We start from the raw sequence: 5,976 nt of genomic DNA on the forward strand, positions 1-5,976 counted from the left end.
AGTCCCCTCAAACACCCCTCACCCCCAACCACCCAGCTGGGGGGACTATGACACTCCTCCCAAAAGAGTGGCCCACACAGCCACGGTTATAGCAAGAGCTCTTGAGAGTAGTAGTGGGGCTGGCCCACAGATCTCACACTAAGAGAATGGGGTTTGTTGTTCTGTTTCCCTGAAAAGAAAGAGAGGGTCAGAGAGGTTACTGGTTTGCCCAAGGTCACTGAAAGGGAAAACCACCATTAGAAATCCTAGCTTGTCTAAACCCAGCAGCATCTCAGGGATATGATTCGTACAGAGCCTCTGATGGTGGGTGGAGGGGTCCGTTACAAAAATCTCTTTTCCAATTTGACACAAGATGTCCAAGAGAAAGCCTTCCTTCACAGAGTTAAAAAAAATCAATGATGTGAGCCCATCCTGGAGTCCCAGCTGGGCTTGAGATCTCAGCACTGCCCTTCTTACTCCATGTCTCCTGACCCCAGTGAACAATTTGGAACCAAGTTACAATTTCCTTTTCATTCTCATTAAGCAGAATACTCCTCTTTAACAACCCTCCCTAAACCACCCCCCATCTACAACCCTCCCTGAGCTTTGCTTGACTATAAAGCGCTCTATTTCTCTGTGATCTTTATGTCCTTAGAAATTACAACATGCTGGCATAGGTATTTAATTATTGAAAGGAGATGTGCCTTGTAAAATATTGTACCTGCAGGTTTGCTCATGCAAAGTAAGGATGGATCCCACTTGGCCAGACAAAACCTTTGCTATGCTAGAGCTTTGTTCTGGAATAAATCTTGGTTTGTGAAATATGCATCCTATAAGAGCACTTCTGGGTTCTGCCTAGAACTGGCCAAACTAAAACACCTTTCCCTTTTTTAAATGAAACTAAACCTTGCTTTTACATAATACTGAGCTGACCCCCTCCTAGGCTGGGAATTTAAAGAACACTTTTAGGGGTAGGGAAAAAAAAACAGATGTCAGATGATCCATCACAGAGTTTCTTTTCCAAGGCTGGAAAGAGCTCCACCACCACACTAAGGATAAAAGACAACAGATAAACGTCAAAGTTTGAACTCTGCTCAAAGACATACAAAAGCTTAGGTTGCAGGGAAAGCTCTCTGTGCTGTCCAATATGATAGACATGCTGGTACCATCCAATATTATTGGTTTTGACTTCTAATCCATGGATTTGACTTCAGATGTGTCTGGAATATCCAAAGCAGTGGAATTTCAATTTTACATCATAATGTAATCCATTTAGATTTAGTTGCATGGAGCATCATGTAATCCAGGCTTATCCTATTGGACAGTGAATGCAATTACTGATCAATATTCCTAAAGAACATAGAAGTAAACATGCTCAAAAATATTTGCCAGTGGAATCTGGTAATTTAGAAGAAGGATGAAAGAGCATGATTGAATCAGATTTGTCCTGGGGAATTCAAGGTTGGTTTAGCAGAAGAAGGAAGGGAAGGGAAGGGGAAGGGAGGGGAGGGAAGGGGAGGGGGAGAGAGAGGAGAGGGGAGGGGGAGGGAAGGGGAGGGGAGGGGAAGGAAGAGGAGAAAGAAAGAAAAAATAAAAAAAGAAAGAGGGAAGGAGGGAGGGAGGGGAAAGGAAAGGAAAGGAAATCAATGTCAGCGATTTAGTGGCACAAATTCATGGAATCCCAGTACTCACAAAGAGGAAGCAGGAGGATCACAAATTCAAGGTCAGACTGGGATATAGACCGAGAACCTGGCTCAAAGAAAAAAAATCAGGTATGGTAGCGCATACATGTAATCCCAGCTGTGTAGGAGGATTCAAATTAAAACCCTATCTGAAAAATAATCAACCCCAAAAGAGGGCTGGGGGCATTGCTTAAGCAGAAGAGTGCTTGCTGAGTAGACATGAGGCCCTGAGTTCAAATTCCAGCAAAAAAGGAGAGAGAATACTTACCTGACTTGAAAAGTAACCTCGTATGTGGTAAGAGTTCTATTAATACTAATTAGAATCAGCTCTATTAACCTTAGCTCATGAATATATTGCTATACTATGTCATTAATGTTATTAATATATCATTCATAGTATATTAATAGGAATACACTCATACTAACTTATTCCTGTTAAATACTGTTTAGGATTTCACTGTTCCCTTTTCTTAGGCTGTGAGTGTTACACCTCCCTGAGATTTTTTTTTTGTGTAATAAGAGGCTCCCCTGACACTGAGCCTCATGTGTTCTGAGAGTCCGGGGATCCCCAGATCTGGGCCCCCCGCCATGCCCCACATGGGCTGGCTTCTCCAACACATGCAGCTGCTCTGTTGGCTGACCCAATCCAGGCCAGTGACTCTGCTTCTCTCCTGCTTGCCTCAGCAGTTTTGCTTCCCAGCCGTCCACACTCCCAATGGCTCCAATACGTCCAAAGATGAGCACTTCCAAACCCTGAATTATTTACATCTGAGAGGCTCCATGGGTCCTTTCTCCCTCCAATTCTGCCAGCCCCTCCCCCCTTCCAATGAATCATAGCAAATCTGAATCTTGGCCATACACACACAAAGTGAAGTTTTGTTTTTTACTTAGAAGGTTCCTCTGGTACACCCAGGAGAAAAAGGGCAGAAAAAGATGGAGGTGGACAGTGGCTTGCAAAGGAAAAGGGAAAGAAAAGCAAACAACAACAATAACAATAAAGCAACTCTTGCTGAATCAGTAACTAGCAGTAATAGATTTTTTTTAAAAATTCACTTCCAGGCTCAGTTGGGGAAAACAAGATACATTTCCTTGCAATAATTTAAAGAGTGGAATGTTTCATTCCCAGAGAAACTACAGCTGTTTTGACCTATTCCTGGCTTTAGGTTGGACTATTATTTGCATTCTCTGAATTATTATTGTTGTTATTTCTTATCCTTTCTTAACATGGTAGCATTTAGGAATGGAGCCAAGTTATAGCCTGATTAAAGTCTTTCACTCTGAATTAAAGGTTTTGAATCCAGCCTTAGGCTTCAGCCTCAGATTTTTGTTGCTGTAGCTGCTGTTTTCCATCCACACCTCCCCATCTCCAGGGGAGAAGAATAGAACTAGAAATCAGTCCGCTGCAGGCACACCCCTCTGAGGTTACACCAATTGGCTCCAAGGAGGGTGCCACTGCTGTTTTGGATGTTATAAGGCCATTGTGGCTGCAACCAGGCCAGTAAGGGGACAAAGGACATCTCCCTGAGGGAAAGGCCAAGGGAAGAGAAGGACCCTTCCCAAGCATTCTCATGTTCTAGAAAAGTCACTCTCCTTGCAATTCCTTTTTTCATCTCAAGAGTTCTGATAACTCACACCTGTAATCTCAGCTACTCAGAAGTCTAAGATCTAAGGATGGCGGTTCAAAGCCAGTCCTGGCAGAAAAGTCCCTGAGACTCTTACCTCCAATAAACTATCAAAAAGCCAGAAGTTAGGGGTGTGGCAAGTGGTAGAGCACCAGCCATGCAGCTGGGGATAGCAGGCAGGAATATGAGTGTGAGGCCTTGAGTTCAAGCACCGGTAGTGACAAGTTCATTCATCAATTCACTTCAGTCACCTGTAACATGAGATCATAAGAGCACCTAGGTCAAAGTGTTGGGTCTGAGATATTTACAGATGCACTGATCAGTAATCAATCAATGCTGGCTGGTGTGTACTGCTCCTCTTTAAGGTGCTTTCTCTACCTGATCATCTAGCATGTCATCTTCCCATGTCTGCCAAGATCGCACTTGCCGATAATGGAAAAAGCACAAACCATACACGTGTGTGCGTACAGGCTTGCACACACACACACACACACACACACACACACACACACACACACACCACTTGTCTGTCGAAATAGGCTCTTTTCTGCCCAGGAGGGCCTTAGACTGCCATCTTCCCAATCATTGCCTGCTGAGCAGCAGAAATTATAGATGTCAGCCACCAAGGCCTGGCTGATAGAAAGATCTCTCTAGAAGACAGCTCAGTGGGCCCTTGGACCATAATCCTCCTCTGTCTATGCTTCAACATGGAGCTGGGATTTCAGGTGTGCACTACTGTTGGTTTGTTGGTTGAAATGGGGATAGGGGGAAACTCGAGCCCTGTGCAATGTCAGAGCCCACGTCCCATGTCTGTTACTTGCCTGTTGAAGGGAGGGAGGGAAAGCGGGCAATCTATCCCTACTGGGTGAAGGCTGAGAGAAGAGAAGGGGGGAGGTAAGATGGTAAGGGCTGGGAGTTTGGCCTAGTGGTAGAGTGCTTGCCTGGCATGCACAAAGACCTGGGTTCGATTCCTCAGTACCACATACACAGAAACGGTGCTGTGGCTCAAGTGGTAGAGCACTAGCCTTGAGAAAGCCCAAGGACAGCGCTCAGGCCCTGAGTTCAAGCCTCATGCCTCTGGACTGGCAAAAAAATTTTTTTTTAAAAAAAGGTAATCAATGCCCTTTTTGGCCACAGGCTGCTGGGTACCAGGCCATGGAGAAAAAGACAGAAGAATTGAAAGAGCAGAAGGAGAAATGAAGCAGTCATGGACCCCGCTGCCAGGAAAGCCTGCACTGTTCTGGCTGCTGCCAGTGCCAACAGGAATGGCAGGCAGCCTGGAGCTCTTGACAGAGGATGGGGAGGAAAGCCAGGAGCGAGAGTCAGCCGGAGGGAGATGCTGGAGGGGCTTCCCCAACTGAGCAGGTGCCTGGGGAAGGAAGACCCTACCCAAGAACAGCCTTGGGAGCCACAAACAATCCCCCTCCCCAACCTGTGCCCTGGACCTCCTACTCTCCCAGATCTCAAAGCAGCTAGCCCCAGCTCTCCTTCAGCCAGGCCAGCTGCCCGGCAGGCAAGCAGATGGTGACATCTTCACTAGAGCCAAAATTACCTTTCCAGGAAAATGTCTCAACCTTCTCTGGAGGACACAGAAAGGAGCGTGCACCATGGAGAATTTCAAACTTTCTCAAGAAGCTACAGCTTCTTAAAAGTATTTGAGTGAAACAAAAATGTATTTTGACTATAGATTGTTCAGTGCCTCCGATTTAAAAAGAAAAGAAAGGTTGTTGAAAGTTGCCTATAATCTCAACCACCTGGGAGGCAGAGGTAGGAAGATGACAGTTCAAGGCTGAACTGGGAGAAAATACAAGACCTATCTGAAAACCAAACTAAAAGCCAAGGGACTGGGAACAGGGCTCAAGTAATAGAGCACCTACCTAGAAAGCACAAGGCCCTGAATTTAATCCCAGTACAAAAAAATAAATAATAATAATAATAATAATAATAATAATAAAACAGGTGCTGGTGGCTCATACCTGCATTCCTAGCTACTCAAGAAGCTGAGATCTGAGGATCAAGGTTCAAAGCCAGTAGGGGCAGAAAAGTCTATGAAACTCTTATCTCCAATTAACCACCTAAAAACCAGAAGTGGCACTGTGGCTCAGAATGGCAGTGTGCTAGCCTGAAAAGAAAAAGAGCTCAAGGACAGTGCCCAGGACCAGACTTCAAGTCCCATGACCAACAGAAAATTAATTAACTAACTAACTAACAGTCAGGTAGTTTCCAGAACTTTAGCTCCTTACTCCCCAACCCTGTCATCCCTTGTGAGCAGCTAGTCATGGACTAAAAATCACTGAATTAAACTATTCTATCTGTCTCTGTCTCATCCCCTCCCTCTCAAATCTCAACATCTGGCTCCCAGATGTATGCTTACCACTGCACTTACTGCTTGCATAACAGACAGGTTCCATTATCAATGCTAATCTGTTTACCTAATTCTAGAACTCTGAGGGGCTGTGCTGGGAAATATTGCACGCTCCATTCCACATCAAGTAGGGACATGTTCGGTGAGTGATTAGCAATGTCTGCATGGAAACAGGAAGCTGGATGCATGGGTCCAGTACTCACACAGAGGGCCGCATCTTCATCACTCTGCTTCTGGACAATGTTTGACTCTAAAAAGCTCCCTTCTGACTGGAGAAAACATTTATGCTGACTATGAGACACAAATGAATGATTGAAGGCCTCCAGAG

At 45.1% G+C, this 5,976-nt stretch overlaps 1 long non-coding RNA gene across 2 annotated transcripts; it reads right to left on the bottom strand.

Moving 5' to 3' along the window:
- Positions 1-645: 645 nt before the first annotated feature.
- LOC150042153 (uncharacterized) lies at positions 646-5,710 on the bottom strand. 2 transcript variants are annotated; one of them, XR_016533621.1, is made up of 4 exons: positions 5,658-5,710; positions 3,381-3,534; positions 1,672-1,728; positions 646-1,028 (listed from the first exon to the last, which is right to left on the bottom strand). It is a non-coding gene; the product is annotated as an uncharacterized LOC150042153 (long non-coding RNA). The 2 variants fall into 2 exon arrangements; XR_016533622.1 differs by having other exon boundaries at positions 979-1,293.
- Between the last annotated feature and the right edge of the window lie 266 nt (positions 5,711-5,976).

This window comes from Megascapheus bottae, chromosome 36, assembly GCF_031878675.1.
Source record: "Megascapheus bottae isolate mThoBot1 chromosome 36, mThoBot2.hap1, whole genome shotgun sequence".
NCBI classification, from domain to species: Eukaryota; Metazoa; Chordata; class Mammalia; order Rodentia; family Geomyidae; genus Megascapheus; species Megascapheus bottae.